The sequence below is a fragment of the Marmota monax genome, unplaced genomic scaffold (assembly GCF_021218885.2).
Source record: "Marmota monax isolate L192 unplaced genomic scaffold, Marmota_monax_Labrador192_F-V1.1 WCK01_AAM20220418_F8-fsc00047, whole genome shotgun sequence".
Taxonomy (NCBI): domain Eukaryota; kingdom Metazoa; phylum Chordata; class Mammalia; order Rodentia; family Sciuridae; genus Marmota; species Marmota monax.
The window spans coordinates 7,426,965-7,447,749 of NW_026692072.1; the positions used below are offsets into that span (position 1 = coordinate 7,426,965).

The 20,785-nt window shown below is 34.2% G+C and overlaps 1 protein-coding gene across 10 annotated transcripts in view; it reads right to left on the reverse strand.

The window, feature by feature from the left end:
• The window catches only part of Lrrc4c (leucine rich repeat containing 4C), a 1,168,074-nt gene that overhangs the window by 1,011,524 nt on the left and 135,765 nt on the right, over positions 1-20,785 (reverse strand). For 8 of the 10 annotated variants that reach the window (XM_058583385.1, XM_058583380.1, XM_058583395.1 and 5 more), the window contains one exon: positions 261-384. The exons of the other annotated variants lie outside the window; for them this stretch is intronic. The gene's annotated coding sequence lies outside the window, so the exon portion shown is untranslated. The remainder of the gene's footprint in view (positions 1-260; positions 385-20,785) is intronic. 10 annotated transcript variants of the gene reach the window in all.

The window sequence follows — 20,785 nt, forward strand, 5'->3', positions numbered from 1 at the left end:
AAGATAGAATGAAACAGACACTATTACTGTATGTATATATGTGACTACCTGACCAATTTGATTCTGTAATGGGTACACTCAGAAAAATGAGAAATTATATCCTATCTATGTATGATATATCAAAGTGCAAAAATACATTCTACTATCATGTATAACTAATTAAAACAAAATTTAAAAAGTTAAGGCTGTGAGACTAATGATCCCCATACTTTGCTATCCCCATCCTGTAACAGCAATCTTTTGTTGTTATTTTGACTTACCAGGTCAGATCACAAACAGCATGGAAGTTAAGGGAGGTCTAAGTTGTAGGCCCAGATGCTGATGAGTGAGCTAGACTTCAGGGTGAAAGCAAATATCCACAGAGATGCAAGTGGCATCCAGTACCTGCAAATTCATTTAAAACGTTTCAGCTTCTACTTATAATTGTACAAATTATTTTTAGAGAACTGGATATTTGGCTACCCTCATCATTTCTTGAGTTTATTCAGGTTCATAACAAACTTTCAACCAGCTGTTTTAAATGTGTCCTGTATTTCAGTGGTTTTTCAAGGACATCATGTATCAGAATAACCTGTTAAAACTGATTCCAGGGTCCTTTGCTCTAAGGTTCTGATTCAGAAAGTTTCCAGTAGAGCTGGGATTTTGCATTTTACAAGTTCTGCTGGTGCCCCACCCAGATCTGATTTATCAGCTTTTGTGACAGCAGAAAGTAAGCTATTGTACAAAGCTGTCTTTCCTGTCTTATCCTGATCCACAGACCAGAGAAAGCTTCCTTTCTGAGAGGTGACAAGCACACCACCTATTCCCCCATTCACCCCATTCCATCGCACACACATGCACGTCCACATGACAATGACTTCCTGAGATGGGTACAAGAGGGTGTCATCCTTTGCCTCCATCCATGGGTTGCAATTCAAGCTGCAGGACTTCTCAAGGGTCAGCCCAAGACTAGGCACTGGCTGAGATCACTTTCTTGTTTAGCTCCCTTTAACCTGTCTCTTTGTCCTCTGTCCCCTTCCCCTGAGTCCATGTCCTTAATAAATTACTTGAGTCAAAATTTTCATTGTAGCCTCTGCTTCCAGGGAAACAGACCTATGTCATTTCCCTTTTGGTCACAGGGCAACTTGGCTCAATGCACAGATGACCAGCTTGCTCCTTGGACATCATCATTTAGGAATAAACACTAACATAAACCGAGCACAATGTCCCTGTAGAAGAGCAAGGCTCTTGATAAATAAAATGTGGCCATCAATTATAATTTTTCAACCCCATCTTCCACTCTTACCAAAAAGCATTCTTAGATTTCTTCAAGTCTGAAGTCAAACTTTTATGTCCTTGGAGAAGAGTTGTTTTTTTTTTTTTTTTTTTTTTTTCTGACCTTTCAGTTTAAAGGCTCATTTCTCTGTTTTCTCTGTTTTAATTCCTGATATGTAAACTTCATAAAATGTATCATGGTTTTCAGTGAATATTCTATATTCTGTTTTCTTTTAATTTAATATCTGACTTCCCACTGGACAGTAAGGTCCAGAAAAGCAAGAAAAGACTCAACTTCAATGTCTTACATAGTGCTCACTCTGAAGTACAGACATGATATTTATATGCTGAACGAATAAATGCTTAAGGAAATGACAACTACTGAAAATATGGAAGACATCACAGTTGTCAGTATGGAAATTGCACTTCATCCTCTGGTATGTGAGGCAAAGATACACAACATGGACAGATACAAAGTATACCTCTCTTCCCCAGATCACAGAAAGAAAAAGACTTCCCTAGAACTGGTCAGGAAGGAGGGAAATAAGAAATTTTAGAACTGGGAGATTATCTACTCATCTGTACAACTAGTTTTTGACTTTGTATTCATGATTCATATGTATGTTTCCAAGTAAAAAACATGAAATTAGTAATACAAGTTGTGGCTTTCCACTGCAGGCCAGGCTCGGCCCACTTTGTGCCTTATGTGATGACATTACTTTGCACCCACTTTTGTGCTTATGAAAATGGCATCCAGCTTATCATTATGAGGAAACTTGCCTTAATTGGCGCTCTACCATGCAGTTTTGAAGTGGCTCCACATTGGCTAGATAATCAAAGATTAAGATGCAAGTGTGCATACTACAGTTCCCTCCATGCCCTTCTAGTAAAGAAGTGTCAAATCACAACATTACCACAATAATCCTTGACGCTTGTAACCTATAAAATCTATTTTGAACTTGAACATGAGAAAGATGGAAACTCAGGGAAATCTAATGAATAACTGTTGGAAAGCTAACTAAGTGAAGAAAATGCAAACCAAAGACATTAAAAATCAATTTAGAAACAAATAGCATTTTGTCAGACTTAAGAATTATTCATTAGAGGCTGGAGGTACATCCAGATCACCACCAAGATAATACAGAAAATGAGACTTCCAGAAAATAATTAACAGCCTAGTGATTTCTCCTTTTCCATTTTATTTTGAAATAATCTTACAAATAATGAATAGTCTAGTGAAGTGATTCCTCCTTTTTCATTTTATTTTGGAATAATCTCACAAATCCTCCTCTCTCTCTCTCTCTCTCTCTCTCTCTCTCTCTCTCTCTCTCTCAAACACACACACACACACACACACACACACACACACAGGCATATTCTTCCTGGGAATAAATCAAGTCACCCCTAGTAGTGCTAAAATCCAAAGTGCCATACTGGAGAGCATTAAGGAATTTACTGAAATGGATATGGACTGCCTCCTCTGAGTCATCAGGTTTTAAATAGAAATGAGATAGTAAATTTCTGCCCGCATCACACTGTGTGTCTTCTCTGATTCACTACTCTCATTCATCTTGCTGCTCTCTAATTTGTAAAGATGCAGGCAATGTATAAATATTCATGGCAGCTCTGGAAATAGACTGAACAGCGTTCAGTCTTCCGTTAGAAATGGGCAGAACATCAAATAGGGCTGGAGATGTGTCTCAAAATGATACACTTGGCTTGTCACTGGATGAAGGAAAAAAGAATGGCATGATTATGTCAGAGAAAAAAAATCATAGTTGGATCCGTGAGCAGGTCTCCTTACTGTCACTTAGGCTGGTGGCTCTCAAACCTGCTACTCACCAGAATCACCTGGGAAGAGAAGTGGAAATTAGCAGTCTAAGTCCCCTGCCCAAAGTTCCTGATTTAATCCACTGGGTTAACACTCACTTATTCAATTATTGGCAAGCCACTTTGAGCCACTTCAGAAAACTTGAATTTGTGGGCAACATACTCAAAGCAGAAAATACAAAGAATAATTCAATGGATATAGTATAAGTGTTTTAATAGAAATATTTTTCAGAGTACCAAACTGGGACCAGTGAGCTAATTTATTTATCACAGAAAAATGGACCATGGTTCTCAAAAGTTTTTTTTTTTTACATCCTTTGATGGATGCGTGGGGATATATGAGGATGTGTAAGGAGACACAGTAGTCATGTAAAAGAAGTTTCCGGCCAAGGATATGCTGTGTTGAAAATGATGTATGGGCCTGAAACAATCTAGATCATTTGTGAAATATCATGAAAGGCAGGACAGGAGCACTATCCCCCCCTTTTTCCCTTGGCAATTGTGCACAATATATAATCTAGCCACTGAATGAGATTTAAAGTGTGCTATAGAAAGTGGATAATCAGAGTTATTTTGAGGTACAAGCAAGATTAATTTTCCATCTGGAGTCATATGGTTACAATGAGTGAAGTCAGTCAGTTCAGATGACATCAATGCATTAAATTCTTCACAGAGAAATCAGAGGAGGTAGAAGAAAATCCCTCCTGAGCTTAAAATACCCATGTCAAATATTAGAATGGAAGTTTGAATTTAAAGTCTCTTGTCACATCCTGATGGTATCTGTGCCTGCCAATTACAAAGGAAGAAGAATCAGATTTTGCATCCTGACCAGCCAGTGCATCCTCATTACTTCAGAAATCTGAATTTAGATGAAGACAACACTTCTAACCAGCACTGGTAGCTTTAGGAAGAAGATCCAGTGGTGTGGATCCATTTGCATAGGACAATCCATACTTGGTTCCTGATTCTCCTTACATTTCACAGCAGTAACCAGAGAACTAAGAGAATTCATTTAAGAAACCAACCTAAACAAATATATGTGGCCTCTAAGAGGGGATGGAGCCAACCATGCAGATACAGCTTAGGCCACCACTGTCTAGCTGGGCAGCCTTCACCTGTCTTTCCATTTTGACAAGGTTTTAAAAGCAATGCCAAAGAAACTAACATCATTTCATCAAACTAGTTTCAAAGAAAACTCAAACCAGAGTCAAGAAGGAAAAAAGTGTCTGACATAAATAAAAAGTTTTTAAAAATACTCTATCAAATTTTCTGCTGTTTAATTCTTTTACTCTTTAATGGTTATCATCTTTAGATGTAATGCTCACAGGGCACTCTGAGAGTGTAAAAAAAAAATCTAGAAAATCTTTAAAATACTTTTTTTAATAAAATGAAGGAAAACAACAGATGCCTTAGCTAATCTTTAAATAATATTCTCTTATATTTTAAGGAATATAATTATTCTATTCCCCATGATTCCAAATACATTAGTTCAGCAACTACTTGATACCAGCAGTTAGAAACTATTGGTCCGTCTTTGATATCTAGTTGTTTGGCAATGAAGTTCAGGGTTAATACAGCATTCCATGCCCTCTGAATAGATCGAATCTGACACTATACCAAGAAAACCTTAAGCTCAGTTCACAAAGATAGTTATCTTGGAATTTTGAACCAAACTAAATATCTAACCACTGGGGATTTTCCTGGGTGGTGAATAATGTATGGATGAATCTAATAGGAGAAACACACTGATCTCTATAGCCTGTTTTTCTTCAGCCGCCAAGTTAAGAATATAATTATAATTTTTAAATAGTTGAAATAACAGATTGAAAGAATAGTATCTATGATTTATGAGTTTTATGCAAACAAAGAAAGTCTCCCTCATGTCACTACCGTATTCATTTACACTGGTCATAGCCACCATTGTGCTATAATGACAGATTGGGGTAGTTGTGACAGATATCATAAGACACAGAAAGCTTCAAATGTTTACAGTCCAGCCTTTACAGAAAAAGTTGCTAACCCTTGTCTAATGTCAAGGTAAAGCAGCACACATTCTGGAACTAAATTGCCTGGTTTTAAGCACCAAGTCTGGTATTTACTACATGCGTGACACTAAGAAAGATATTTATCCTTTCTGTGCTTCAATTTCCTCACTTGTAAAGGGAAGATAATAACAGTAGCTGTCTCTCAGGTTGCTGTAATCATTGCATCCTAATTCATAATGTACTTGGAACACTGTCCTGTGTAAAGCAACCACAGTGAAATCCAGCCATAATTATTGCATTTGTACTAACATGGAGACTACTCAAATGTTAGATGCAAGACCAGATAAATTTGTACATACACCATGATTATAATGGTTAATAATAAAACTTTCACATAAAAACTGGCAGAAAACATGCCAAAATCTTAACAATGATTATATTTAACTGGAGGGATTTTCATTTTATTTTCTGTTGTTCCCAAGTTTACTATATATACTCAAATTACCTATATAATGGTAAAATAAACATAAATGTATCAAGAGAGATTGCTATACCTATGGGAACAGTTCTGCAAAAGTGCATTGTACATCGAGAATGAGTACATAAAAGTAAGAAATCAATACTCTGTGTTCTAAAAGCTTTCCTTCTGTTCTTTCATATATTTTCACAAAATTTCTTACATTTTTTTTTCTAGCAGAGGGTGAAAGTGACACTCATGCACTTCACCCCTCTCCTGTGCTGCTGGTCACTTGGAACTGCAAGAAGACAAGCTCACCCAAGCTCATCCCATTGTGCACATTGCTAATTACCACTGACATCCCTGGACACCACACACCATTAACCACAATGAAGAATTCACTCTACAGGCTTTCTGCTCCAGTAGCCCTTCCCATAGAAAGCTGTGTTTTTGTTCTGTGTTCAATTCCCCTCATTTTTACACTTAATCAGTCAATAAAACAGAGAACTTTCAAGTCAACTCAGGGTGTGTGACTGAATTAATGGGTAGAGGTATTTCAACATGTCTTAGTCGAACACCAACACTCAGTCACAATTTATTAGAGCCATTGATTCTCCCGCAATGCTGTCTTATTTGAAAACCCAATTCACATTATTTTTTATTTTCTACTATATGGGAAAATAGCACTAAAGATAAATTTGTTACTATCTGAGTATGTAAATTCCGTTACAGTGAATTTTTGGAAGACAGGGGATTGGGAGGTTCTATTAGAACATTTAGTTCCACCTAATTGATGAGGTGATATTCTTTTCCCAAATGACAGATTATACTAATAAGGTTTACATGGAATAAGCACAAGTGGGCCCAGGAAAATAATTAGATTGTTATTGATGCAACTTAAACATGAAGCACAATGTCTGTCTTGTAGGCAGCACACAACTGGCCCTATAATGATTTCATCTTCTTTCAATCACTCATCCGTCCACCCATCCATCCATCCATCCACCCATCCATCCATCCTCTCATTGATTTATAAATATTTGTGTTCCTGTATGAGACTGGGCAAAATAAAAACCTGCTTTTATAGACTATTTGAAATAGATCAGTAATTCCATCTTATGGCAAGCTTGAATTATTTATAAATATTTACTATTGAGGCAGATTCTAAGGAATATATCCATGATAAAAAATAATAAGACAACATTTTAGACCTCGATAAGTTAACGATCTAGTACAGAAAACTAGACACACACTTGAATATCCTGTCAATATCATAACAATAATAGCATGCACAAGGTACAGAGAATGAAGTAATGCATTCTACAGTAATACATGCCAGGCATGTCAGAGAGAAATGTTCTTCATGAGATACAGTCCTACATGGCGCCCAGTTGGGAGATGTTTAGTCTTCTGCAAATTTTTCCATATAATTACTATGCGATTTTATTGACAAGTTTCTTAAATATTTATAGTTTATCTGTTACAAGAAGAGGAAGAAATCATGCAACTAGTCCTGCATAGTACAATCATCACAGGCAACCTCTTTTTAAGAGCAACAGGTAGAGCTGCAAGACTGAATTCATACTTTGATTCTTTCTCTTCTACCACACTTTTCTTCTCTTTTTGAACAGAGTTTCTTATTTTAAGAAGTGTAAGGCTGGAGTCGTGGCTCAGTGGTAGAGTGCTTGCCTAGCATGTGTGAGGTATTGGGTTCAATCCTCATCACCACATGAAACTAAATAAAGGTAATGTGTCCACCTACAACTAAAAAAAAATTTTAAAAAGAAGCATAATTTTTAAACCCAGAAGAAAACAATATTAACATTGTTTGCAGTATTTTTACCTAACTGCCAAATTTGAAATGGAGTATAATCACCAGAGGTAACAAAGTATACTTTTTAACAGACACAAAAATGTACTTATTTTTGTATTTGAAGACAACTGAGCAATAGAAAGTGAACTTGCATATAACCTAAAGAAGTATAAGAAACCTATTCAGTACAGAGATGAGACTCAGTGGGAACAATATAATTCCCCTGGGTTATATTGTTCGTGTTCTAGTGAGAGATCTACTGAAGTTGGGCAAATAAAGCTTGGTCATAGGTGGATGTGGTAGTGCACACCCTTAATCTCAGCAACACAGAGGTGGGAGCATCATAGGTTCAAAGCCAGCCTCAGCAACTAAATGAGGCCCTAAGAAAATTAGGAGACTCTGTCTCAAAATTAAAATAAATAAATTTAAAAATAATAAAAAATTGCAAATATTATCATTTTAAAGCAATTGGCTGTGGTTGGAGGGCTGTAAGTTGATTTCTCTTTGCTTTTAGAATTCTCAATCACTCTTCTTCACTATTAATAGGTTAATATTATTCAAAATACTTTTGGATAAATATTATTACCTAATAATATTTTATCTAAAAGAAGAATAAGAAAAATAAAAATAAATGAAATGTTTTAGAAATTAGAAAAGTGTACTGAAGTAAGGTCACCAGTTGAGAATCTCACACCTCAACTCAGTAGCAAAGAAATTAGCACAAGGTGAAATGAAACTTCAGCAATGTACTTGGTAGATACCAAGAGCATTACCAGGAGAGCCTGGGAATATTGCTAATTGGTATTTTGATGAATTTTTCTTTGTTCTATGAACAAGCACAACAACAAAATGAGAATTAAATTAATGACAGGGAATAAAAACCTTCTAGCAATTTTCACTAATACAAGTTCTCATCAGTTCTGGTAAGTGTAATACAAACCATGTATCTTGTTAAATTTCATTAAGTAAGTTGGTCATGGTGTAGTTATTAAATAGAAAGAACCACAACATAAAAACAAAATTAGTATTTAGTGTGTTATGATTGTGCTTTTTAGAAAGAATAGAAGAATCATCTGGTCAAATCAGAACACAAAATAGAGTTGGGGTTTGGGTGGAAGGTTATCTTACTTCAAAGACAAAAACCTACAGTACAGAAATTGATTCAAGTATTTCAAAATACAGGTATTATGAGGTTCTTTATTTATCAGTAGAATATTATCTAGCTTCAGGAATATATGACTCAAATTTTTAGTTTTCAAAAGTCCCTAGAAATTATCTTCAATAATAATTATTGGCAAACAATCAAAAATATAAAAGCTGATGGAATAGACTTTTTATTCACTATAAATCAAACAACTATTAAAATCATGTTTCTGCTCTAGATATTTTTTGTCCCTAAACCTTGGCCAATATTTTGAGACAAATTATGAAGATTTCCCATTCTTCATAAACCCATAAAAGTAGCTCTTCCCTGACGTTTTAAATATATTTATAATATATTATAAATGCAAAACAATCCTTAGTGACAGACTTTGTATTCATTTATTTTTCTATCTATAAAATAAGCATAATCACACCTACCTCTTATAGGCATTTAAGGGGTTCATGTTGTAACTTGTAAAATTGATTTTATGCCCTCAAAATTCATATTTGGAAGCACCAACAAATTATGTGACTGCATTGGAGATTGGGCCTTTAGGGAGATAATTAAGATTAAATATGAGGTCATGGGTGGGACCTTCATAACATAGTGTTTGTGTCTCTATAAAAAGTGGAGGGGACACCATGGTTCTCCCTTACACTCTCAGCAGAAACCAATCTTAAGGGCACCTCCATCATGGACTTCTAGCTTCCAGAAGGGTAAGAAAATAGATTATCTAGCATTCAAGCTACCTTGTCTGTATTAGGGTTCTCTGGATAAATAGAACCAACCAGGAAGTATGATTACAAAAAGGTGATTTATTTAATTGGCTTACACAGCCAGTAGCTGGATAGTCCACAAAGGCCATCTACAGGGTGGACACCTGGAAGAACCAGTAGCTGTGCAGTCCAAGATGGTGAACCCTCAGGACAAGAGGGATCAATAATGCTATGCCAGTCTGAGATGAAAGGCTTCTGGAAACTCCTTGGATAATCACTGGAAGAGTCAGTTTTGGAAGAATAAAGAAGGGAGAGGCTGGTGTCCTCTTGCAATCTCAAGAACCCCTTCAAGAAGAATTGAGCTTGCATCTGCTACTGCCTCCTTATTCTTCCAACTTTTATTCAATCCAAGCCTCCAACTTATTGGATGGTGCTTCCCCTGCTTAGGGAAGGTCTTCACTTCAGTTCCCTATGCCATATGCCAAACATTCCTAGGCACACTCTCATCAACATACCCTGAAGCTTCTTAATCTTTGGCATCTCTTAATCCAATCAAGTTGACAATTCAAATTAACCATTGCACAGTCTATACTCTTTTGTCATGCCTGCTCTAAGCTCTAATAAAAATGACATTGCAGAAACTAAGAAGTACATATTTTCAAGAAGGAAAATATGGACAATAGAATTGCATTCAGAAAGTCAAGACAAAGAAATGGATAAAAACTGCAGTTAAAGATTAGATGTATGGAGTATTAAGCAATAGGGTAACTGAGGATACAAACTTGCTTTCACATAACTATATATTTATGTTACACAAATGAAACTATTTCATGTATTTATGTTTCCCAAGAGTGAGTCAGGAAAGTGTATTGTTGGGAGCTCCCTTACTGTAGTAAGGAGCACCTTGTATTAATGTAATGGTAGTGTTATACATATTTCCTGCACACATTCTATGGATTTGTTCCTATTGATGAAGGTATCTAGGTGGAGAAGAAGACAGTAGACCTTACACCTGAAACTTCAGCAAGAGTGAAAAATTACTTGAATGAGGAGAAAGAGATTCGGTAATAAATGCAGCACAAGCTTTTTAGGAGTTTTTGGGTTTTTCCTAGTACAATGAAATAAACAGTTTAGGAGCAGAAGTAATGATAAGGATGGGTACCTTCAAACTTTCAATGCAAATTTGTGAAGCTGGTGGGGTATGAGAATAAGGAATTTGAAGACCGTAGAGGAATAAATCATAATGCAGGCAAATTGATGAGTTAGTAAAGAACAGACTACATGTGGACAACATGTTTTACTGTGGGCCCCCATTAACACTGAAATTATACAATATTCATCCATTCTTACCACATAGCATTGACAATGGTTATGCTTGCTCTTGAATGTATACTATTTGCATGTAGACAAATTCATGAACATGTGTTTTAATTTCATTGATTTTTTTATCCCATAAATATTGAAAACATCTGAAAAACAACTCAATGCTTCTAAGACCAGAAAAGACATGCAGTCTGTCTATATTGATCTGCAGAATGAGAGATTTTTAAAATTTCTATCCTCACTCTACCATATTTTGTACCTCCTCTGAAAGAAAATACATCAATGTAGATATATTCAAACTTCAATGACCCTGGACCTAGGTTTATGGAGACAGGTAAAATGTACAAAGGCCTTAGTATAATCCAATGGAAAGAGAAACATCATTATCAATATTAGATATAAATGGTAGAGAGACCCTGCTACTAAAGATTCTGAACTGAGTTTTCCTGAACCCCTGGACAGACTATGAACATGCAGCTCCAAGATACTAATAATCACATAATCTTAAATGACAAGCAATGTGGAAAACTTTAGAACAGAAACTTTGTGAAACTTGAAACAATAGAGAAAAGAGTAAACTTTAGAACTATCTTTCATTGCATAAGCATGAATTAAAGCTGAAAAATCAGAATCAAAATGAAAATAAACCTACCTATATCAAAGAGGTCCATGTATAGGAGAAAAAAAAATTTCTGATAACAACAACAAGGTGAGCACTTTGAGAACATGATTAAATTCTTCAGGATTTCCCCATATTCAAGATATGCATAAGTCAAAAGATCAGATTCACCATTTGAGAAGAGAATTGAAATGTGAGGTATAACTAACTTCAGAAATGTAATTTGATGAATTTCCTTTTTATATGGCTCACCAGGATGAGAAATACAAATTGTAACTCAGGAATCATACCACATGTACATATGACTTTAGGTATTCTACCTTTATCTTCTTGTCACTTATCCATTCACCTCCTAAGATACAGAAGATCATTTAATAGTGCATTATATAGACTCTTACTATATAACATGAGACAGTTAAACTGCAAAATTCAGTATTGTCACATTTTGTTTAAGACACTAGATTTATTAGGAATCATTCTTGATAATAAGAAAGGAAATCTCCATAGAGCTGAATTTTTTAGAAGGGAATGCTTTATAATCGACACTTATAATAGAATAAAGTTTTTTTCATGTAAAATTGCAAAGACCAATAAAAAATTATCCCAACTCTTATCCAAACTGCAAAGAGCATAGAAAGAAGGTACTTTGAATAGACATTAGATTAGGGCAGAATGATTCTGCAACCCTTTCTTGTAAAATTATCATTTGTGTAATAATAATGAGGAAAAAAAGAAGAGGAAAGTTATAATTTGTATATAGTCTTTGTGGGAAAGGCAAAGTATATTTTAAGTAATGAATATTTTAAAGATTCCTTCAAATAAATTAATCCTTTTGTGCATTGCCTCTAAGGCAGAAAAGTGTTTGGAACAACTTGAGTTACATACTCACATTGCAACATCACATTGGATCATGCCAAAGAATTTTCCAAATTTGACATTCTTTTCAGAACCAGGATGATAAGTTCCATTCTGGCCTAAAATATTTGCTGCTGCTCCTTGGAAAAGAGTTGAACATTTCCACTGTCTTGACAGAAGTTGTAATCGTGTAGCTTGCATTGGGAATAAATTATATATCTCTATCCCAAGTAAAGAATGACTATTTGACTCATTCTGGTTAAGGAATTGTGAAGTACTATGTGTCTGTTCTGAGCAGAAGATCAAGCCTACCTATAGTTCCACAAGGCCTCTTTTCCCTCTGCCCCAAGATCAGCTGTTCTATAGACAAAGGTCTGCTTCTGAAAACTCAGTCCCAGAGTAAACAAACAGCAGCATAAACTAAAACAGAAAACTTTGTTTTTGAGATTTTTTAATATTTTGAGGATTATTTGTTACTACAACATAATAGCTCATCTCATATCACATGAAACAATAACAGAAATGGTGGTTAAAAGGCATATAAATTTTATTTTATGCTCATTACCTTTTATATAAGATAGTATATTTTGTTTTATACATAATATTCTTATGTAAAAGTCTTACCAAATATTATTGACAATTAACTAGTAGTTAGCTAGAGTAGTGCCAGTCAACCAGTTTGTAACTATCTAACCTTAGGCCAGTGTTTCAATAACACATGGTAGCTCTTTCTATGTTAGTCTGTGGACTGCAGCAACGATCAAAAGTAATCTCTTCACAAACAGACGTTCTTGTGAATTACTTGCTGAGAGAATCAATTTAAAATTTTTTTCAGGAGTGAAATTTATTAATATGTATCAAAACTTCACACATTTGTTTTGAATCAGCAAATCCAACTTTAGGAATTGGAAATACACACACAGACACAAATGCTTCATGTTCCTTAAAATATTGAAAAATATGGGGAAAACAACTAGAAAGTCCAACAATAGAAAATGAGCTCAGTAAATTCTGATCTATTTTTAAACTAAGCAGTGAGCATATATCATGCCACAGGTGAATATTCAATCCCATGGGAAAGACTCCAAGTATATTAGGAGGAAAAAATCATATTATAACACAATACATATGATGTGATTCAGATGTTATTAAAACTATAAATGAATAAAATCCTGGTACTTTATGACAGGTACCTTTCTTTTATTCTCTTTACTTATCTATATTTTGAAATTGCCTGCAATAACTTCGTATTATTATAATGAGATAAAAATAATGTCTTATGATTAGGTGATAAATAAAAAAATAAATTGAATGGTCTGATACTCTTTTTATTAAGTTATATTTAGAAATACACATAGTATTTATAAAGAGATATATAGAACTATTAATATTGATTAACTTTTAGGATGCTGCTGGAAGGCAAATGAGAAAATAGTTTTCACTTTTTTCGTTGTACGCTTTAAGAGCATAAACTTTACAATAATTAATTTGTAATTTTTTAAAAAAGTTGTCATTAAGCTCACAAACATATGTGCACACATATTTTGAGTCTTGTACATGAGAGTCAATTGATCTGTACCAAAAGACCAAAATTCAGGCCAACTTCTATAGGCAGTTTAGAGTTATTCTTGGCTCTGAGATTATTCTCAAGTATCTACCCATTTATTTCCCAAAAGAGAATGTACTACTCACATCCACGTTTCCCAGACTTTGGTCCAATGTTTAAGTCTCAAAAACAAAAATCATTTGAGAAAAACAAAAAGAAACAAAGAATTCTGTCTCAAGAATCCAGTTCACAGAATGTGAAAGAAAGCAACTTCACACAGAGAATGAGATGCCACTTGAAGCTGTATTTGCACATTCTGGGATGACTCTGGATTGGCCAATTTGGACCCCCAGTTTCATTCATCTCTGAACAAGACATTGCTTCCCAAGCTTAGAAAAGTAAAGATTATTTTTGTATATGTTAATAACTCAATATAATCGAATGATTTATCCTAAGGAAAGATAAATTTCCATTTGATTGTTATAGCATAATACATTGTATTTGCAAGAATACAATGCACGAGAATTTTCAGAGGAAAGAATTATTATATCATATTACTCCCTTTTCTTAATGTTAAAATGTGCATAAAGTTTCATTTTTCATTTCATTTTATATTCCAATGAAACTAGTTTTTTTTTTCAGAATGCAATATGATCCATGGCTATTTATGGCTCTACAAGTTTCATAATGTATCCTAATAAAACTATTACAGCAGGAAAATGGAATTAACAAGGATAAGGGTAATTGAGTCATAATGCACACAGTATATGAAGTTAAAAATGTTTTTAATCATAAATGTAGCCATGACTTAAAGGACTGTAATTTTTAGAAATTATAAGTAGGCTGAGGACTGAGTATAACAATACCTCTTAAGACACTGAATTTTCCCCATGATAATGGTGATTATAAAAACAAACACATTAAAAATTAGCCATTAACTGCTGATCATACACTTGCACATAGTTCTCAACATTGTGGGTTGGCATGTGTCATAAGTCTTCAAAGCCACAAAATGACTGTATCATGTCTCTCAGCAATTCATCATGAAGAACTATTTAAAAGGGGGGGGGGATAAAGCGTTGTAGAACTATCTAAAGCAGTAGATAATTGGAGCAAAGATAAATATTCAAAAATTGGGACACTATTAAATAAGTTGTAAATATTACATTTTATGTGTAGGTTGTGACAATTAGAGATATTTTTGTAAATATTCATAACTTTGAAGAACATGTATGATCCATCCTTATATTTAAATGTCTGACTGTTTACTCACCAAGCTAAAAGGTCTTATGATATGGAAAAAGGCAGAAAACCAAATATAATGTTTGTTGTGATTCATGACATAGAAAATTTATCTATGTAGATGTCAATGGGAAAGGATTGAGGCTTAGCAGAAAATACAGTTGTATTAGTTAGTGGGGAGATTTTATTTTTCTTTTCTTTCTTTTTTTTTTTTGGACCAGGGATGAAACCCATAGGTGATTAGTCACTGAGCCACATTCTCAGTCTTTTAATTTTTTTTTATTATTATTTATTTTGAGACCAGGTCTTGCCAAGTTGCTGAGGCTGACTTTGAACTTGAGATATTCTCACCTGCACTTGGATTATAGAAGTGCACCATCACACCTGGATGGTGGTTTTTAGAGGGTTTATTTTTCTTTCAGACAATGATTTAGTGTTTTCTTTTTCTTTTTGTAATATGAAAAAATACAATTGAGTATACAAAAAGCTCTGAGGGCTTACTTAGTATATAACCTTGACTCTAGGAACCTCCTTCTCCACAACTTTGAAGGTGATCCTTTCTCTGCAGTGATGTGATATTGCAGATCCTATCATATCATACCTTGTCATTTCCAAACTCCCGTTTATTACATACATTTGCCTAATGTCTCACCAATTTTATCTACTAAAGTCAACTGATTCTGGCAGGTAAGAACTTGCTGTGGACTGGGTTGAGTGATTTCACTTTAAATCTCATGTGAGATTTAAAGATGATTTTCTCTATATTATATTAAAATGAGTTACTGGAGAGGTGACACATGGTAAAAACATACGTAATTCACGGTTAGTTGCACCACCAGACCTTATCATAGTATTTGCCAAGTATTTCCCCGAGGAAAGTGAGTGAATATTGCAAAATTCCATGCTCCTATAAGGTTCAGGATCTGCCTTGCAGCCTGGTATGGAAAGGAAGTCAAGAGAAGATAGAAATAATCATGAAAGTCCATCTATGTTCTCTATGAAATGACAAAGGTTATCATATGTTTCTGAGGAACAAGGACTTCATGCTCAGGTTTTAAGGGTCCAAGATCCCACTACAAAACAGTATACTTCAGATGAGATCTTGCCTGCTTTCAAAAGAGGTCCTGGTCTATGCTCCTTTTTTTTTTTTATGTGTACTATCCCTGGTGACAATTTATGCCATGTTTTTTTTGTTGTTGTTGTTGTTGTTGTTGTTGTTGTTGTTGTTGGGGTTTTGTTTTGGTTTTGGTTATTGTTGTTGTTTTGAGGTTTCCAAATGAGAACTAGGAACAAATCCAAAATGACTTCTTTTGATTTGGGACTTCATCCAAGAAACTAAAGAAAATAAATTTGTTAGCTTTTTCTTTTTTGGTATATTTATTTTTTCTTATCATTTTGGTGATATTAGATTACAGATAGTATGTGTTGAATGAGTCCATGATGATGTAATAAAAATCTTGTTGCTAAAATGGCATAGTGAGAATGGCCATCTTTGCCTTGTTCTGAATCTTAGAGGAAAAGTTTTCAAATCTTTGTCATTAATTAAAAGTTTGGCTATGAGTTTTCCATAACTAGACTTTATTATGTTGAATATTTTTTTCTTCTATACCTAAACTCTTAAAAGCTTCCATCAAGACAGGATATGGGACTTTGTGGAATACTTTTCTACAACAATTAAAAATGTTTATGTTTATTTATCTTTTATTTTTTAATGTGATATAACACATAGATTGATTTGTGTAAGTTAATCACACTTGCATCCCAGGGAGAAATCCCACTTGGTCATGATGTATAATCTTCTCATGTGTTATTGGATTCATTTTAAAAATATTTTATTGAGGATTTTTCTATCAATGTTCATCAGAGAAGTTGGTGGGTAGTTTTCTTTTCTTGTGATGCCTTTATTTGACTTAGCTATCAAGGTGCTGCTTATCTCATAAAATGTGTTTGAAAATATTCCCTCCAGCTCTATTTTTGAAAGACTTTAAGAAGTATTCGTATTTTCCAAGGATAAAAAGAAGTTTACTGAGATGGAATAGAGAACAAGAGGAACTCACCTTGCTCCATAATATTAATAGAAGTTAAAAAAAAAAAAACCTCCATTCTTTGATAACTTGAATGTGCTAAAATTTTTAAAAATGCACCATTTAAAAATATATTAAAGTTGTGGTTTTTAAAGTGGTAGGAACTATGGCATATGTGTGTGTATCTATCTATAAATATATAATTATATATATATATATATTTATATAATATATATAGTTATATATATTATATATATATATATATATATATATAAAATTAAATATATTTATCTTCAAAATTGGTACTCAAAGATAGATAGAAAATGATTGACAGGAACTCCAAAGCTTTTATAGCTCACCCTTATTTTTTTTAACATGACTTTTGCCTTTTAATTATCTAAGTCTATAATAAGCCAGAGGTACCAATCTTTGAGAAAGTCATATCTATGTGTCAATTACAAATGCTTTCAACTGAAAACGACAGAGGTTATTTAACAGAAATACCAAGAGGGAGTGAATTACTTATCTTCACAGTGATGGTAAGTCTGACAATAGATGTTAGTGAGCTGATACAATGGCTTTGTAACTGAGGAACCCAGGGATTTACTGTCCTTTTGCTCACCAGTTTTAATATGCACTTTCTTTCTTTATCCTTGCTGGCTCCATATCTTGTCAACAAAATGACTGCTGGGGCTCCAGCCTTTATGTATAAATTATAGAGATGAAGGAGATATAAAGGAATGAAAGAAAGCTTTTCTTCTAGCAAGTCTGTGTCTTTTTATTCCAGATGTTATGCTCTCCCAGGATTTCCTTGATGTCACAATGACCAGCATTGTGCCACATGCCCAACCCCAGCTACATGAAGCCTGGAACATGACATTTTTAAAGCAAAATAACTACCACCTATGACCTAAACAAAATCATTATTATATTGATAAAGAAGAAACAGGAATGGGTATTGTATAGCAAATCTGCAGTGCCTGCCACACCATATATCAGTTTGTGTAATTCAGTCTCTTGTTTGAATCCAGTCTACAAATGGCAAGACCAAAATAATAAAATAAATGAAGAGCCTATTTTTAATTGATCATTTTTATTCTCTCTTACAACCACTTAAAAATTCAAAATGTGTTAATGACAAATAATAAGGTTAAGAGAAAAGTTAAACAAAACAGGGTTATCAAATTCTCTTATAATTCTGAGCTAGTACAGAATTATTTTTATTAAGGTTACATTGAATAATTTTTATTCAACCATTTTTCAACAACCATACTGAAATTCCAGTGATTTATTCTTAATTTCCTCGTCTACTCACACATCATCTTAGAATTTCAGGTAGCTGTTGCATCCAGTTATCAGTCTATATCCTACGGTGAAAAGCTCACCAGTTTCTTAGATCTGCTAAATATATATGTAGATGAGGAGAGAGCATTTCATAAATGGAGTAGATTTTTCACCATCATAAATTTAGAAATATAAAAATGTTCTAAAGTATGCAAAGTCAGGCTGAATACAAAATAAATCTTTATGACAAACAGTAAACATTGGATTTTTTCAAATATCTACTGCTATTTGTAAAGGGATTAAAGTTTTCCAGAAAGAACAAACTTACTTTATTTTTTTAGCAGTAGCAATCATTGGTTTATTGGGAGTTGGTAATTTTTCATATATTTGAGGGACTACCATCTAGAAGAAGAAATCATATTTTATTGGATCAAGAGAAGAAAACTGATTGTGAATAAACAGAGGAAAGTAGTTTCTATATCAGTTAGGTAAAAATAGTATTTCGATTGGATTTATCCAGAAATGGAATATTTCCCAAGGATATTGTTTTAGTCAGCTTTTTCACCATTGTGACTAAAAGACCAGACCAGAAAAATTATAAAGGAGGAAGTGGTTGAGGGCTCATGGTAGAAGGCTGGCTTCATTCCTCAGGGCTCAAGGTGAGGCAGAACATTATGGCATAAGAGTATGGAAGAGGGAAGCAGCTCACATGATGATCAGAAAGCAGAGATACTCTGCTCTCCAGGTACAGAATATGTACTCCATAGCCACTCCCCCAGTGAACCACTTCCTCCAGCCACATCCCACCTGCCTCCAGTTACCACCCAGTTAATCCCATCAGGGATTAAATCACTGATCGGGTTAAGACTCTCACAACGCAATCATTTCTCCTCAAAAATTTGTTGCACTGTATCAAATGTGAACTTTTGAGGGACACCTCACATCCTAACCATAACAGATATTGAGAATGCACAGTCATTGGAGCAGTTTGTATATAAAATTAGATTCAAAAATATTTTTTTTTTCTGAAATAATGGCACTATCAATAGGACTGTGTAACACAGCTAAACATAACTACAGTGGGAGTAGGGGTTACATGATAAATTTGAATTCAATGTGTAGAATTTGAAGAATCATTGGAAAAATCAGATTTTAACACTTTGCTCTCTTAATTCCATAATTGTACATTAAAATTTGGGAGGTACCTTTTTTACTGGAGTTCTTCATCAGAAGCATGCAACATGAAACTCAGTGACTCACAGGACTCATCCATTTTGTTTACTGATGTGTGTTCTTGGAGAGTGATTTGAGAGTAAGTTGCAGACATCCTACCCTTCTGTTTCTAACAATTTAAAGAAGTTTAGACTTGATCCCATACAATAAAGCAACACAGACATCATAACTGCGTTTAGGAAAACAGTGTGAAATTCCAGCATAATTTATCTAAATAAGATGTAGCAGTGTGTGTGTGTCGGGGGGCGGGGTGTTGACCTAAAATTTGGAAATCAGTAACCAATGTCTTCCTTCCCTTCTTAAACTCTGAGATAAATATGCAATAAATTATAACAGAAATAGGATATTGCTTAAAATAGACAAATGCCTAAAAGAAGAGTGGACTATAACCTTGTTGAATCAACTAACAAAATAGAGTGGACTATAACCTTATTGAATCAACTAACATGTCCAAAAGAATACATCACTCAGAAATAATGAAGGTGAAGTTGCTCAGTCATAATAGAGGGAAACTAGGCAGACGGGAGAATCAGTAGTGCTGTTTAGGCATTATCCAATTAGGTCAAGTTTTCTCAGTGAGAATATGATTTCCCTGATACTTTTATTCTTAGTAGGATGAAGTAAACAAAGTCAGTAAATATTTGGAGTGAATAACAAACTCTGTTTTTAAATTTGATGTATATTGAATGGCACAGATTGAAACAATCTTCTAGATAAAGAAAGAGACAAACACAGCTGAATAGACTTGCATTCTGCTGTCAGATAAAATTGCATATAAGACTTTAAAAATATTTATCTATTTAGATTACTGTTTTTAATATAATTTCTTTCACCTTCTGTGTTGAAAAATCTTCAACCGCTCTCCATTGTTTAATTAAAACTGCCTGCTAGGTGTGGTAGTGCATGCTTATAATTCCTCCTACTAGAGAGACTGAGGCAGGGAGACTACAAGTTCAAGGTCAAACTGGACAATTTAGGGATACCCTGTTCCAAAACAAAATAAAGGGCTGGGGATGTAGTCCATGGTAAAGTGCCTCCTGGGTTCAATCACCAAAACTGCAAATGAGCACTGATGAATTATGAGCAGAAGGTTCTAGGTTGTCTGTAAGTTAGTCTTACTGTATGTTAGGAATGTATATCTTTGACTCATGACCTAGAATCTTAACAAGATTCTTTGTTTGATCAGATCAAGCCACTCTGTTTCCCCCAAAATATCATTTACTTTCCTTTGGTGCCAACAACCAACATCCTAAATCTCCTACTTATAAAACTTTCTTTTCCTTGATGTTCCATGCAAAATCATGCCAAATAATAAAGGAGTCTGAGGTAAACAAACAAATAATAAAAAAGTAATACTGATTCTATCTTTAAAATTTCATTCATCATGACATTTGTAGTAGTCATATGAATTTTTTAAAAATATTGTACTAAGATGCTATTTATCTTGATTACTCTTTAAA